Below are 17214 nucleotides of genomic sequence, written 5' to 3'. Positions count from 1 at the left end.
ATCAAAGAATAGACAAGGAATTAGAGATGTGTAACTCACTGATGTGTTTAACTCATTTTTTTTTTTTTTTTGCCCATTGATATTTTGTAGTCACTATTTCCATCTTTCGTAATCATCCCTATTATTGTGAGTCACTGTTCCCTTCAGAGTTACTAGTCTATTATTTTCCTAAACTTTTTTACGTTTTTTTCAAAGAAAGTGACATTTCTTTTTCTCTTTCCAACCCTCCTTTCTCTCCCTCTTCTCCCCTGTTTTAAGAAGAATCTAGGTCAGTATTCTCTAGAAATCATCATATGTTTTCTACTATTTCTGTCTTGCTCTGTCATTTGACGTTTTGTATCTGTTTATGCAGTTTCCGCCAGACTTTTCACTCTAATACACAGAAATTCATTTTGAGTCCAAAGAAAGCCTGATAAATTGTTCCTTCCCAAATCCCATTAATTTTATTGCAAAGTCATATTTACAGAAGATATGAATGTGCCTCTGTACAAGTATTTGTGTTCTTCTGTTCTCACACTGCTAATGAAGACATACCCGAGACTTGAGTAATTTATAAAGGAAGGAGTTTTAATTTACTCACAGTTTCACGTGGCTATGGAGGCCTCACAATCATGAGGGAAGGCGAAGGAGGAGCAAAGTTATGTCTTACATGGTGGCAAGCAAGAGAGTGTGTTCGGGGGAACTCCCCCGTATAAAGCCATCAGATCTTGTGAGACTTATTCACTATCATGAGAACAGCAGGGGAAAAATTCCCCCATGATTCAATTACCTACCACTGGGTCCCTCCCACGACACATAGAGATTATGGGAGCTACCATTCAAGATGAGATTTGCATGGGGACACAGCCAAACTATATCAGTATTTTAACACAGCATTTTTTTTCCACTAAAACATTTAATTTTGTGATTTTTTCATCTTTCTCTCCCTGAAGTTATTTCCTACCTTTCCTTTCCAAGGTGCTGTGTCTTTGCTGTGACTTCAGAGCTTCCCCTGTCCTTTACCTTTTTCCCTATTCCCCCAGCTGCTCAGAAGGGTCCAGAATCCTGCTGTAGTTTCATTCTTATGACTTTCTTCCTTATTAAAATGCAAACTCTCCCTGAAGCAATGCCACAAGGAATCCCTTTAAGGAGCATCATATTTACTTTTTCTGTGCCTCCAGGCCTGGAATGGAGGTGCCAACCTGGAGGGCTCATTACATCAGATGGATGGAAGAGCATTAATGGCCAGGAACTGATGGAACCAGAATTATGCCTGTAGGAATCTGTAGCATAAAAATGCTTATCATGTGTGCAGATGATTAATGATAACATTTATAAATAAATGTCTTCATCATTTTGGTGGACACAGTCAAAATCCTAAAGGGCAAAATTCTTAAGCACCCTCTCTGTGCCAGGGGAGCACCGGGCATCCTATAGCTGCAGGTGCAGAGCCTCAGCTTTGGGTCCTCCTGTGGTCCCCAGAGGCCTCCCCTGCACTACCACCCTGACTGCTGGGGCACTGCCAACCTTGCAGAGTGCTTCCCTGGCTACTATCTACTGACTTTCTTTGTCTACTGCCTTTCTACTTTTTGTCAGTCAGAAGTTGAAAGGGAAAGCAACATTATTTTTGCTTCATGGTGCAGGCAAAATGGCATCGGGCATAAAAAGAGAGTAAAGAGTGAATGCATTACGTCTGTACAGCTGAATTTATCAACTTTGTACAAATTTTCCTGAAGAGATCTATTGGCCCCTGAGCTTTTCCTGATGCTCCCATTATCTCTCTCTTTCTCTCTCTCTCACCTCAGCTGAAACCATGGCAGCAAGAAAGACATGGGTGGGTTATCTGGGATTCATATTTTCTGCATTAATGCTTCCTCCAGTAACGAGGTTAATTGAGAGTTGTCAGTAATTGCTTTATGTGAGCATGAAGCCCTAAATATGATTTTGTGACCCATGCACCTAATGCATCCACTTCAGGCTCTCTCTTCATCTCAAGGATACATAAAAATCATGAAACATTCCAATCAAAGATAATTGGAGGAAAGTTTTATTTCAGCATAACCTTGAAGAAATCAGGCAGGATTGCTTGAATGAACATGGCATGTATCATCCTGATTTGTGTAGATTCCCATAAATATAAAGCTGGCCTTGATTAGTAACGCTAATGGCCGGAAACCACCAGCACTCCCAAAGCCTTGCAACTAATTTTGCAAGGATAACCCATGGGAGGCTCTTCTTACCATGTGCAGTTTATTTCTGAACCCTGTCACCCTTTTAAAGAATCATTACAAATAATTCTATGACATTATGTGGTCTGGAAGCACTGAAGTTTATTAGGAGCAATCAGACCAAGAATGTCTTTTGTCTCCTGTGAGTTTGTTGACTTTTGTGTTGGCAGATACCATTATGGCTAAGAGACTAGGCTTAGACTTTTAACCACAAAAGTGGGGGGGCATGACAGAAGAGCAGAAACAGCAAATAAATAAATAAATAAAATATATATCTATGAATTTAATGACTATGAAAGTGCCTCTCTCAGGAATCCTAAATGTGTCTCCAACTGCCTACCAAAGAAGCCCTTTAATCAAAAAGAACAATTATTTATACATTTTAAACTTGCTATCTTTTTTTATAGAGACAGGGTTTTACCCTGTTTCCCAGGCTGGAATGCAGTGCAATGACATTTCGCTGCAGCCTCAACCACCTGGGCTTAAGGGATCCTCTCACCTCAGTCTCCCAAGTAGCTAGGACTACAGGCATGCACCACTATGCCCTGCTAAGTTAAAAGTTATTTTGGAGACAGGGGTCCCACTAAATTTCCCAGGCTGGTCTTGAACTCCTGGCCTCAACTGATTCTCCTGCCTCAGTCTCCTGAGTAGCCAGATTACAGGGACGAACCACCATACCCAACTAATTATCCATTTTTTTATTCATTCTAGATTATGCATTCTATTTGTTTGTAGCTGCTCAACTTGAATAATGCACGTAATCTAACCTCATAACCTCACCAGTACACTTTTGCCCTGGTGTTGGTTTGGTTGCTGTAGCCCCAGTGCTGGTCTGCCCCATCCCGGTATGAAGATGATAGCCCTTTCTGAGTGGGTCTGAGGAGACCTTGGAGATTTCGATCAGTTCTAACCTGGGATGGGTGTCCAGGTTATTAGGAGCAAACTGGCATGTGCCTGTATTAACTTTGCAGGAATTTGACTTTCCTATCTGAGTTTAGTCTCAAAGCTGTTTGTTAAGTAACCATTTCTAGTGTTATAATCATGTCTTGTAAAGACTTGGTGAAGATTTTATAGGTATCAACCTATTCCAAAATCCTTTAAAACTTGATTTTACTTATAATAGGACTGTATGGTATCTGCTTCCTTAGGAAACATGGAAAATGGATTTAAAATCTCAAATGCAAACTCAAAGAAAAAGTATGTTGCTATTGTTTTAAAAAAGTAATTCCCAAAAGTCTTCATTTGTTGACATACTAGCTAATTCTAAGCTATCTTTAAGAACGGTTTTGAGATGCACATAAATTTAGATTGTCATAAACCTACAACTTAAAAATTGTAGTTTCATTACTGATTTTTAAATGAAAGAGATTGGCTTAAATGGGAAACCAGAAAATTAATATTAATGACTAATATTAAGGTCTGTTAACATAACACATAAAGGAATAGAATTTGATTCTATTTGAGATTATAAATAAAAACCAATGCCTTTCCTTCTGTTTTGATATTAAGGGGGAAATTTAAAAAAATAAATTGTTTACCCTATTCTACAAACTCTGGATTCAACTTAAAAATACACTTAATATCTTCTGATCCTCTCTTTATTAAATTTTCACACAGATACCTAAAGTCAAGACTTTTCTATTTTCTTTAAGCCTTAACTGATATTTTAAGGTTCTTTAAATGTCCTTTTCCTTTCTTTTCACTTCTGAAGTTAAAAATACATCGGCTAGATCATGTCTTATGGTAAAACCCAGTACACTGCAGGTGGAGTTAATCAAATGCTTGCCACCTGCACTGAAATAAGGAATGTGAACTGAGTTACCTAAGAAGGATGGTTCATAGATGAGAATTCATTCAAGATCAGTAAGGAAAATGAGCCATGTTTTCCCAATACCGAGAGAAAGGCTCAGAAAACTGTAATGACCAAAACTATGTAAGTGATCTTACAATTATTTTTTAATAACTTTTCAAAAGATCGAGGACATTGTACATTTAGATATATGTAACTGATAAGAAACCTGGTTGCTTCTCAATCATCTCATGTATTCTTTTCTCCTCAATTGAGAACCACAGATTTTCTGCTTAGGTGACCTATTTAATTTGCACACGTTTATACTAGCTCAGAGTGGTCAGCTTTTTTGATGCTTCCAAGATAAATTTCTTAAACACATAGTCACACTTTAACAAAATTTCACATAGATGCCCACTTTAAAATATATAACAGGGAAAACCGCACATTTATATCTAGACCATTCAAAGGACAGAAGTTCTCGTCAAATCAGTAATTATTTGTGGACTCATGGAACCTACTGTGTAGCAAGTACTGAGTGCTAAGAGTCAGGATAGTGTTGGCTGAAAATCAATCTGTCTTTCAAAGGTTTCACAGTCCAGGGAGGGCGGCTTTATAAGTTATATCAACAAGTAAATTAAAATAGGGTGTGATGAGTATAATAATACATGTGTTTAAGGTGCAGAGAAGTATCTGCAAAGCGAGATGTTTGAAGAATGACTAAGAACTTATTGGAAGTATTAAGTTAATGATGCATCCAGTTGCAAGTAACAGAATACCCTCAGAAATCTTTTACTTCACTCTTTTACTTCATTCAAGTCTGCTCAAATAAGCTCAGCAAAGCTTCTATGAATGATCTATATGAATTAACCTCTCATTATTCTCTGTTCCTTTGCCTTGCTTTATTTTATCCATGATGATTACCACTCCCTGGCATATTATGTTTATTCTTTTATTTGTGTAGTGTCTGTCTTCTCTGACTTGGTTCATACTCTGTGAGACCAGGGAAGTTGTGTGTTTCATTTACTGCTTTATCCCAAGCATTAGGAGCAGTGTCTAAATAATTCAATATTAGTTGAGTGTAATCCAGCCAACTGTGGTTTAAATAATAAAGATATTTAATATCTCACAAGACATGGAGCTTTTTGACAGGCAGTTTCAGGGTGGTATTGCGCAGTGTGTTCATATTTTGTAGTTTTTATTGAGACATGGTCTCACTGTGTTGCCTGGACTGGAGTGCAGTGGCATGATCTCGGCTCACTGCAACCTCCACCTCTCAGGCTCAAGCGATACTCCCACCTCAGCCTCCCGAGTAGCTGGGACCACAGGTGTGTGCCACCATGCCCGGCTAATTTTTGTATTTTTTGTAGAGACAGGGTTTTGCCATGTTGCCCAGGCTGGTCTCAAACTCCTGAGCTCAAGCAATCCACCACCTTGACATCCCAAAGTGCTGGAATTATAGGTATGAACCACCATGTCCAGGCAGTATTTTCATTTGAGACTTGTACATTTTATATTTTCTACACATCTATCTTCAGAGTGTTACCTTTTTGTCCTTGGACTTGCCACCTAAATCCTCAAGAGGGTTAATAAAGCACCAAGCATCACATCCTTCACAACCATGTTCAAGGACAGAAAAGGAAGAAACTCTAGGGAGCCCTCCCCAAGTGTCTGTTTCTTCATCAGGTGAATAGATTATTCCCAGAAGCTCCACCTGCAGATTTCACCATAGGTCCCATTGGTCAGAACCATCACATAGCTAGAACCAGCAGTGTGGGCCTGGGAAAGCAAGAAGAAGCAGAAGGAAATGAAGTTACCATGAGGGCTTAAACTTATTATGGTTTATCCTTAGGGGCTGGGCATATTGCTACCCAAACAAAATCAGGAGTTTCTAAAAATGTAATAAGTAACAAATTTAGGGAATAACAATATGTAAAATAAATAAAGACTAGTATGATTCTAGGAAATTTATTTTTTATGTCAGTATGAAAAATATATACAGTAAATTTGATAAGACTAATCATGGACATTTTCTGTTGTAGCTAAAAGGGTATATTTTTTTCCCATTCATTCTCTCCCAATAATCATTTTTAGTGTATTCTTACCAGTAGTATAAACAACAACTGAAATCTGATATTTGAAGAAGTCCTTCTCAAGGAAAGATTTCTTACACATTTGATGAAATGGTTTAATTTCTAAAGCTCCATATCAAATTTGTCAGAGGTGTCCCTTGCTTTGGACCACAAACTAAGAGATTCAGGCAACTGGGTTCAATAAGTAAAATCTTCCTTGACCACCCTTTCCCCTAAACATTATCATGTCCCATAGATCATTTCACAGAATTCTTACTCTCTCTGGGGAAAAAAAATCACAGAAATATCTCACAAAATGAAGATATTTTCTTCCCATAATTGTAGTCATAAGTAAAATATATATTTGAAATTTGAGATCAGGAAAAGGTAGAATTGATTTTCAGTAACACTAGACATGTGTTTCCTGTCCTCAACAATGTGACCCACAAAACCAGGATCTTATATATGTCCTTGTTTTGGGGACCAGGGACAAGATGCAATATTCTTGATTTTAAAAGAAAAGAAAAAAAGCATTCACACTTCTTCTTCCTTCCCTGCATATTTCACTCCGTCCCTCTTTCCCTCTATCTCCCCAGCACCCCCATCTCTCTCTCTCTCTGTCTCTCTCTCTCCCCCTCCCTCTCCCTCACCCTATCTCTCTTTCTCTTTCTACCTTTCTCCTTTCGCCTCATCCCTCCACCCTAACCATTGCTTTCTGTGTAGAAAAGGAAACAATAATTTATTTGCTCTGTGGGTGTTCCTGAAATTACTACTGTCCCCGTGGGTGTTTTGAGGTAACTCTTAACTCCTTTAGCTGAACCAAAATGTACTGTTACATCAACTGATAAAAAAGTAATTTCCCTTCAAGGAAGGAGCTAGTGGACCTTCCACCTACACAAAATTTACTAACTTAATTGTGCCCATGTGATTACCATTCTAATGATTTGCTAATTTTACCACAAATAGCCAGTCCAGGATAGGACTTTCATTCATTGTACCTTTTTCTATCCCTCTTATGGAACAAAAGTTAAGGCATAATTCTGACTATTGTGAAGGTGATGTAGAAACTCAGGTGGGAAAGTGGGAAGATGAGGAGAGGGCAGGTGATGAGGAGAGTGTAGCCCTGCCAGCCAGCTCACAGTCTGCTAAGCACCTCTGAAGAGCACATTTACCAGAAGTTTCCCTCCAGAGAATGTCCCTTTAGGTTAGGTCTGTACATAAGTAGGCTACGTCGGTACCTGATTTACCCATAGCAACAAATGTATACTGGGAATTTGGGCTATGTTGGTGAAGCTGTTGCCACGTGAAGAAATTGAAGAAAGCTATGCCACAGAGGGAGTGGAAGGAGCCCTTAAGTCTTTTCTGCTTTTGCGCTTTTCTGGGTTCTCTGCTACTTTGTTCATTTTTGACCAGAAAAGATTGGAGAGGAATGTGAAGTAAGAAAAAATCCTAGACGCAAAGGAGTGGCATGCCCAAGTTCACAGGCATGACGAGAGAGGAATTTTATCACCTTGCCACTTGATCCTAAGGACATCTCCCCTCCCCTTTGTTTCACTTAAAAATCAACTATGAATAAGAAGACTGCATTCATACATGCATACATAACTCAAAAGAAGGAAGACTCTGCACTCCCTTGGCCAGAGGGTACTGTGAGCATGCCCTGGCCCAGTGGGTGGCTGTTACACTAGACAATAAAATTAGCACTGAGTCAACAAAGGAAAATGGCCCCCAGATTCATTAATAAAGCAACGTTTTGGTCTGAACATTCAGAAATGCTACCTGCACCCACCCCATTAGCTCAGAGTTCTGAAGAATACACCACATACAGAGGCCTCTGCTGTCACCTGTTTTAGTTCCTGCCTGTGAGAGAACAGTTCCACTTGTACTTTCTGAGTCTTCTCACCATAGCCCTTCCCAGGGAGGCAAAACCTGCAAACAACCCAAGAGCCTGAACAATGGAATGAGAACTGACTCTCACTACATGCTTGCTGTGGGCCAGGCACTGTGCTAAGGGCTATACTGGAATGATTTATTTAATCCTCACATCCCCAGAAGGTAGGAATTTCCATCATTCTCACTTCACAGAAGACTCTTCTGTTTTGCAGTTTTACAGATGGGGTTCCCATTTTATAGCTTGCCTGCTTGAGGTCACACAGCAAGTAAATGATGCCAGTAAATCAAACAGGCTTGGAACCCTAACACTCCAACTAACGGAGTGCTTGCTCTTAGCAACCAGTTATGTGCTGTATAATGACGTTTTCATCAATGACAGATGACATATACAGCCGTGGTCCCGTAAGACTATAAACCTATATTATGGACTGGACATGGTAGCTCACACCTGTAATCTGTGAGAGGCCGAGGCAGGCAGATCACTAGAGCCCAGGAGTTTGAGACCAGCCTGGGGAATATAGTGAGATCCCATCTCTACAAAAATAAAAAATAAAAAAAATTAGCTAGGTATGGTGGCATAAACCTGTATTCCCAGCTACTCGGGAGGCTGAGCTGGGAGGATCCTTTGAGCCTGGGAGATGGAGCTTTTAGTGAGCTGAGATTGTGCCACTGTACTCCAGCCTGGGTGATGGAGTGAGACCTTGTCTCAAAAACAAAGCAAAAAGCAAAACAACTGTATTAGGGGCCAGATGTGGTGGCTCATACTTATAATCTCAGTGCTTTGGGAGGCTGAGATAGGAGGATTGCTTGAAGCCAGGAGTTCATGACCAGCCTGGGGAACAGCCAGACCCTGTTTCTACAAAATATTTAAAAAGTAACCTGCTTGGTAGCATGCGCTTGTAGTCCCAGCTACATGGGAGACTGCAGTAAAACCGATTGCTTGAGCCTAGAGATTCGAGCTGCAGTGAGCTGTGATCACTTCACTGCAATCCAGCCTGGGCAACAAGAGCACGACTGTGTCTCCAAAAAACAAAAAAAGAGAGAGAAAAGAAAAAACCACCAACAACATGCCTTTACTATGTTTAGGTGTGTTTAAATACGCAAATACTTAATATCGTGTTGCAGTTTCCTGTGGTATTCAGTAGTCTGTAGCTTAGGAGCAATAGGCTATACCATCTATAGAGCCTAGGTATGCAGTAGGCTATACCACCTAGGTTTGTGTAAGTACAGTCTATGATGTTTACAGGATGGTAAATAGCCTAATGACATGTTTCTCAGAACATGTCTCTGTCATTGAATGATGCCTGATTGTACTCTAAACTTTTTGACAAACCTAACCTAATTTTGCTTTTCATCATTTGCCTGATAGACATTTTTAGCTATGTACATAAGGCCGGAGCTGACCAAAATTTCTAACTTTGGAGAATGTATCAGAATAAGAATAGGAGTTGTGTAGAATCTGGATAAAAAATAACTGCTTTATCTTTTTCCTTGAGGTGGCGTAACAGACTGTGTTCCTTTGTGCTTCTGTTGTTTCCCTTTGATACACTGTTTCACACTGTAGAGCCAATGGTTTTATACAGTTTTACAGGACAGCTTGCAAAGTGCAAGTTTTGACAAGAAAAGAAAATCTTTCCTGCTTTGTCTTCTCATTTCAAATATTGCATGCAGATTTTAGCTACCACATGTTTACCCAATGTGCTTGTTTGTAATATGTGAAAATAAAGTTCTATCAGTAGAATTGGCTACCTTTAAAAAATTGGTTGCAAAATGTATCCAGTATATCATCTGTGAATCATCGCTGGGATTCCAAGAAGGCATAGTTTGTAGCTACACAATTGCAAAAAAACTATTTTTGGCAAGAAGTGATACAATGCATTCCACAGCAGCATCCTAAAAACTGAATGACACCTACACCGTGAAAAATTTTAAAAGAATTACCAAAACTCTGCTTTATCAAGGGTTTTCAGTCAAATCTGCTTTTCTTTTTAAATTTATAATTGATTCCTCCACCCATTTTAAACAAGGATTTGAGGTGGTGTAAGTCAAATCTGTCACTCAGGCAAACACTGTAGCATCCTGAGCCCTGTTGTTCATCAAAGGCCTTCTGTAATTAATCTTGACTGTTTGGGTAAGTGCCTTCTATATTACGGTGTTAAGAAAGGCAGAGCAACTTTCTTATGCCTTTTATCTTAAAAAGGGATGGAAGTAAGGAAAATGGAAAGAAGCCTTCAATAGACATTCTGGCAAGTTCTGTTATCGTATATTGAGTGCTAAGTGCCGGTCACTAAGCTAACCACTATCATATGATTTCACTGACTCTAGAAGAGGATCTTACCTAATAAATAAGAGACACTGAGCAACAAGAAGCCACTCGTCCCTACATATTGTGATGTCAGGAAGAAGACTGGGCCCATTAGGGTGGGATCCTGCTGCCATCCTGGCTGTAGCAGCTGGTTCTTTTTCTGCCTCTGTCCTATCGAAAGAAAATGCCTGCCCTATGAGATCTGATCAGTGATGTTTGATGAATGACATTTGTGCTTGAGGCATCTCAAGCAAAAAGGATAGTAAGAGAGGAGAAAGAAATAAAAGCTCATGAGTGAAAAAATCACCCTCATGAAGTAGATCCCCAGGTTCCCCTTCACGGATCAGTATCAAAGCAGATGTTTCTCCCCAATCTTGGCACCTTCCTCAACTGCTGATACTCAAAGTTAATTAGTTTAGTATAACTGTATCTCTTAATTGATGAAAAGTGCTTTTCAATAACAAAAATATCTATCATTGATCCACGATTCTAGATGGGGCCTAAGCAGGTAGACCAAATGCCAAGAAAGAAAGCTCTGAAGTGCTCTCAAGCAGAAAGATTGCAGACTCGTGGATAGTCTATATCCATCTTTGAGTCATATTGATTCCAAAGATGACCATTTATTTGCTGACTCCTCCCACTTTATTTATACAGCATAGATCACCATAGAAAAATTTTAAAGGCAAAATGCAAAAGTTCACACCAATTTCCACAATAAGCACTTATTACCCTTATAATAAGAAAGTCCCACAGAAAGGTATTAGAAAAGTACTCCTACAGCTACTCACTTTTGGGAAATAATTCACCATTGTGTTTGTAAGTGTGCTCGCATTTAAAGATGTTCATGTTCTAAATGTAAATGGCAAATGGTTCATAGAGAAAAACAAAAAATATTGATGTGTTATTGATACAATACCAATAAACAAATATGCCAGCCTCTCCAAAAGTTCTTTTCCCATTGCAAATTATGTGTATAACTTGCTATGTATTTTCCTAGTTTTTAATGTATATAATCTAAAATAAACAAAACAGAAAACCATAGCCTTCCTCCTCTCCTAGCCCCATAGCAATTCCAGAGCAGTGATATAGTCATTTGTGGGTGTCCTAGTGTGCTTGGAAGTCCCGAAATGTTCTTGTAGCCCAGAACACTCTGTTTTGTTAGTCTATTTTGAGATAATCCTTCTCTCAGTCAATGAACTTATGCTGAGTAAATGATTATAGACTAAAGATTAAATCAGAAAGATAAGTAATTTATGTTGTGAAAAACTTATCAGGTGGACTAAAAAATTATCAGATTGCCCAAACTCTCCCTAGAGGCAATAACTTCGAAGAAACCAAAAGGAAAGCCGAATTCTGGGTGAACTTGAATTGGATGATACTAGTGGCAGGTAGTCAAATTACTATAATCTGATGAATTCATTTGTACAGCAGGGATTGACTGGCCTGGTAGACCAGAATGCTTCTTTGGGTGGCCAGGGAACCCTGTCCTGTCTACAAAGCTGGCGATGCATTTTTGCTCTTTAATGCCCATACACCTACTCACTATTATGATCATTTTTCTCCTGTTAGTGTATCTTTCTTGGGTAGGCAGTATTTCATTTGATTAGCTTTCACTTTCCACTGTTACAGTAGTATTCTGGTCAATAGTATTCTGTTACTCTGCTACTACACCCAAGGCATAAAATATAGGCATTGATACATACTCATTTAATATAGGATGCTTCTAAAAAAAACCATGGTTGGTTTGTTAATTAACTTGTACTAGATTAGATTAAATTAGGTGTTTCTTACTTTTATCCTCAGGTAACTGAGATATGTTTAGCTGGATGTCTCTCCTGTGTACTTACAGCTACCCTTTGGATACTCACATTAATGTAATTTTATCAAACAATTATAGTCCCCTTTTATTTAAAAAATGAGACAGAAAGACAGCAAGAGTTTGATTATTCAGTGATTTTATGGTGGAGAAAAGGCCCAAATAGTTTTTTTTTTTTTTTCCCAAAAGAAACTTAAATCAATCCTAATTGATAGTGGTTCCCTAGCATATTAAAAATAGTCTTATATGAGGTTCATGGATATCTGTTTAATTATTTTATTTATTGTCACTTGACAGAGAGTGAAAGAAGTCTTGCTTTATTTATTTGGAGTGGAGTTCAGTTCTAAATGGATCTAACTCTGAGCCCATAACAGGAGGGTTAGTTATTAGAGTGGTAAAATGTTCAGCTTATGGGATAATCTCACCTGTGTGAGGCATAAGACAACCAGATGTACAAAAGTTTCCTCCCTCTGGGCCTTATTTTCACCACGTTCTACCCTCTCACAATGCACCCCACTTTGCTAACCAGACCCTTCAGACATCACTCTTCACAAAATAAGACTGCCACCACTAGAAGCCAAGCCCAGGCAATTTGGATTCTGTAAGTGGGGAAAAAATCAACCCTAATATCCATCATTCTCATGTTTTGGACAGTGGTAAAACTGACCAGATAGAGATGCCTGAGGCTGTGAGAAGAGACAGAACTGGAGGAGTATGGCAAGCTTGGTGCGGTTTCAGCCTGAAGTCACAGGGATGACACAGGGTACAACCTCAGAGACCCCATCTGCAAATCCAGAGAGACAGCTAGTCACAGGCATCCATCTATGCAAGCTGGCATTCTGGGGAAAGATTCCACCTCAAAGATAAAGTGAGAATATGATGGGAGCCTATTAACTAAAATTTGAGTAGGGAAGGAAATGTTCAAGGTACAAGGCAAGACCTAGGTATCAGTTAGGACCAGCAAGTATTATAAGTCACTATTGCTTCTCTTTCTTATGGATATGAATTTCCTAGAGGGAAGATGTACCTGGTCAAATAATCCTGGTTGAAATGCTTTTTTTTTTTGAGATGGAGTCTTGTTCTGTTCTGTCATCCAGGCTGGAGTGCAGTGGTGCGATCTCGGCTCACTGCAAGCCCCGCCTCCCAGGTTCAAGTGATTCTCCTGCCTCAGCCTCCCGAGTAGCTGGGACTACAGGTGCCCGTATGCCCGGCTAATTTTTTGTATTTTAGTACAGACAGGGTTTCACCATATTGACCAGGCTGATCTCGAACTCCTTGCCTCGTGATCCACCTGCCTTGGCCTCCCGAAGTGCTGGGATTACAGGCGTGAGCCACCGTGCCCATCAGAGATTTTATTAATGCATTTATTACTATAACAGACAAGAATGCTGCTACCCTGTGGCCTTGTGAGGCACGTTCAATCCAGAGGACCAACTTGATGATTTTTCACCATTCATGACCATTTTCCTTTCCCTTTAGTTTTTTTCTAGAATGATTAACCAGATTTACTCACCAAAAGTTGAGTGCTGACTATATGCAGGTTCTTCTAGGGGACCCAGAACTAGCTATGAAATAATAGTCTTTGGCATTTAATTTATTTATTCAGCTAATTATTAATAGATTCAAAAGTATCTAATATGTACAAAAAGTGTTTAGAGAGATTGAAAGTGGCCAGGTGTGGTGGTTCATGCCTATAATCCCAGCACTTTGGGAGGCCAAGGCTGGAGGATCACCTGAAACCAAGAGTTCGAGACCAGACTGGAAATGAAATGAAACTCTGTCGCTACTCCCCCTGCAAAAAAAATTGAAAGCATAGGGGTCTCACTGCCTGACCTCACTTTCTGGTTTGGACATTATTAACTTTTTGACTCTGGGAAAGTTACTAAAATTAAAATTTTCTAAAGATAGGTTTTTTTCATCTGTAAGAGTAGGTAAAATAATAGTAGCTACCTTAAAGTAGTTATGATTCTTAAAGAACATGTTGCTTTTGAAATCTCTGGCCCATAGATTGTTAAGACTACACAAAGGCAAACCAGCCTTAATAAAGCACTGAGAAAGATCGCATGTGTATAATATTCTCAAAATGACGAAACTGTAGTGATGAAGAACAAATCAACAGTTGCCAGGGGCTAGTTAAGGTTGTGGGGAGTGTGTGACTATCAAGAGTTAGTACCAGGCCTGCCGGGGCGATAGAGTGAGACTCTGTGTAAAAAGAAAGAAAGGAAAAAAAAAAAAAGAGTTAGTACCAGGGAGTTTCTTTGTGATAACAGAATGCTTCTGTATCCTGAGCAGGGCAGTTGTGATACAAATCTATACGTGTGATACCGCTCCCACCTCTACCAAAAATGAGTGCATGTCAAAGCTGGTGAAACCTGAATTTGGTCTGTAGGTTATAGTATCGGATCAATGTTAATTTTCTGGTTTTGAGGATGTACCATGGCTATGTAAGATGATATCACTGGGGAAAGCTGGGGGAAGGATACACAGGAACACTGTGTTGTCTTTCAATTTATGAGTCTTAGATTATTTCAAAATAGAGGGGTTTTTGTTTTGTTTTGTTTTTGAGACAGTGTCTCTCTCTGTAGCCCAGGCTGGAGTGCAGTGGTGTGATCTTGGTGCACTGCAGCCTCCACCTCTCAGGTAAGCAATTCTCCTGCCTAAGCCTCCTGAATTGCTGAGATTACAGGCATACACCACCACATCTGGCAATTTTTTTTTTTTTTTTTTTTTTTTTTTTTTTTTTTTTTTGAGACAGAGTCTCACTCTGTTGCCCAGGCTGGAGTGTAGTGACGTGATCTCAGCTCACTGCAAGCTCTGTCTCCTGAGTTCACGCCATTCTCCTGCCTCAGCCTCCCGAGTAGCTAGGACTATAGGCTCCCACCACCACGCCTGGCTAATTTTTTGTATTTCTGGTAGAGACAGAGTTTCACTGTGTTAGCCAGGATGGTCTCGATCTCCTGACCTCATGATCTGCCCACCTTGGCCTCCCAAAGTGTTGGGATTACAGGCGTGAGCAACCGCTCCTGGCCTACAGTCAGTTATTTCCTGGTAACTGTGCTCATGTTACGAAGGAAAAGTGTAACGTGCTATGAGAGCATGTGTGAAGACAAGGGGCTGGAAGCTGGGACAGCTCAGGAGAGGCTTCTTGTTGTGGGCGTGATATCTAAGCTCCCATTTCTATGGTAGGGTGAGCTGGGTGGGATGGTGGGAGGCATTCTAGGGAAAGGGAGCAGCATTGATGGGGACCTGGAGGGTGAAAGAGCCCTTAGCAGCTTAGAGGAACTGGCCGCTGTGCAGGAGTCAGAGTTAAGTAGGCCAGTGTTCCAAGCACAGTGTTGTGGGGGTCAAGGAAAGAAGCAATTATGTTTGACAAGAAACTGGGGGAAGAAAACAAGTGCACCATGATAGCAGTAAAGGATAAAGCTTAGACTTTGAAATGGGTTGTTTTTTAATGAATTTAAAGCTGCAGTTATAAAACCCACAAAGGAATGTATACTTAGAGTATGTGATGAGTTTGGGAAGCCACACATAGTCTGGTGAAGAGGGTCCCTGGAAGAAGCTGGAAAGGAACTGGGAACAGCATCTGGGGCTTGACCACAAAGGAAGTTTGATTTTTTGTCCTGCAGGCATGGAGGAGCCATTGGGACTTTTGAACTGGCAAGTTCTTCAGAGTTTACTCAGACACCAAGATAAAGCATAGATGGAGTTAAAGAGAACTGAAGCCGGTGAGCCTGGCCAAGAGGCTACTGCAGGCGTCCAGGATAGGGACATTAGAGCCTGAAGCTGGGGTGAAGGCAGTGGTACTGGGACAGGGAGTGACAAAGGAGCCTCATGTCAGCAGGCCCAGCCAACAATGGGGGCCTCAGATCCTGGAGCATCTCTCCTAGTATGTAGGTTGGTACAAACATAATTTTGCTTTTTGCAAATTATCCCTCTGAGGTCTCATGTAGGTACATAAAAACATACATGTAACAAATCTACTGTGGCCTTGTTAGAAACTGGGAAATTGGAAAGAATGCATATATCCATTAGTGAGTGCTTGAGTAAACTATGGTACATCATCCTATAGTGGGGTTCTATGGATCACTTTAGAACCATGGAGTATCTTCTTAAAATATTAAGTCAGAAGAATTGCAGAAGACTAGGTGTAGTATGACCTAATTTCGTAGAATAATGTGTAGAGTGCATTTTACATATGTAGAAAAAGATCTTGAAAGATATACCTCTCCCTTTGGCAATAAAGATCTTTGCAGGTGAAGATTGTAAAGAATGTTTACTGTTTATACATTTCCTTATAGTGATTTATTTATTACAAATATGTTCATGCTTCAATGTATCTGTCTGTTGCACTTCTACATGAACGGTGTTGTCTTAGATTGGACTCCTGTGACCAGGCTCTGAGATGCCGAAGGAGGCAGCCCTTGGGAGGTGCCCCTGTCAGGAAGTAAGGAAGACAGCATTGGGCTGAGAGGGAAGCTCACCCATATTGCAGTTGTAACTGAAACACAGTAGGAGCTCTTGAGCTGGGATGGCCCTTCAGAGTCATCCTAAATTTCGGTAGGGTCTTTGTATCCTTGCATTAGCCAGTCATTGGGTTTGTACTGCCTTGAGGAGGGAGCATGACCTTGGGCTGTTCCATTCCCTGTAGCTGAGGGCAACTCCCATTGAAGGATGCAGCTGAGAATGGCCAGCAACTGATAGTCCTAAGCACTGGCTAATGGATGCCCTAACTCTGAAGAGGGGATCTGGGAAAGCACTACAGTATCCATTACAGTTATTTGGTGTAAGTTTAAAATTTTTTTTTTTTTTTTTTTTTTGTTTTTCTTTTTTTTTTTATTTTTTTTATTTTTTATTATACTTTAAGTTCTAGGGTACATGTGCATAACGTGCAGGTTTGTTACATATGTATACTTGTGCAATGTTGGTGTGCTGCACCCATCAACTCGTCAGCACCCATCAATTCATCATTTATATCAGGTATAACTCCCCAATGCAATCCCTCCCCCCTCCCCCCTCCCCATGATAAGCCCAGTGTGTGATGTTCCCCTTCCCGAGTCTAAGTGATCTCCTTGTTCAGTTCCCACCTATGAGTGAGAACATGCAGTGTTTGGTTTTCTCTTCTTGTGATAGTT

General features: G+C 40.1%; 1 protein-coding gene across 5 annotated transcripts in view; it reads left to right on the top strand.

The window, feature by feature from the left end:
• AIG1 (androgen-induced 1) overlaps positions 1–17214 on the top strand; it is a 276547-nt gene that overhangs the window by 75793 nt on the left and 183540 nt on the right. The gene's annotated exons all lie outside the window — the stretch shown is intronic.

This window comes from Colobus angolensis, unplaced genomic scaffold, assembly GCF_000951035.1.
Source record: "Colobus angolensis palliatus isolate OR3802 unplaced genomic scaffold, Cang.pa_1.0 Scaffold58, whole genome shotgun sequence".
Classification (NCBI taxonomy): Eukaryota; Metazoa; Chordata; class Mammalia; order Primates; family Cercopithecidae; genus Colobus; species Colobus angolensis.
Note: the sequence above shows the minus strand (reverse complement) of the source record. Positions and strands in the feature narration are given on the sequence as shown.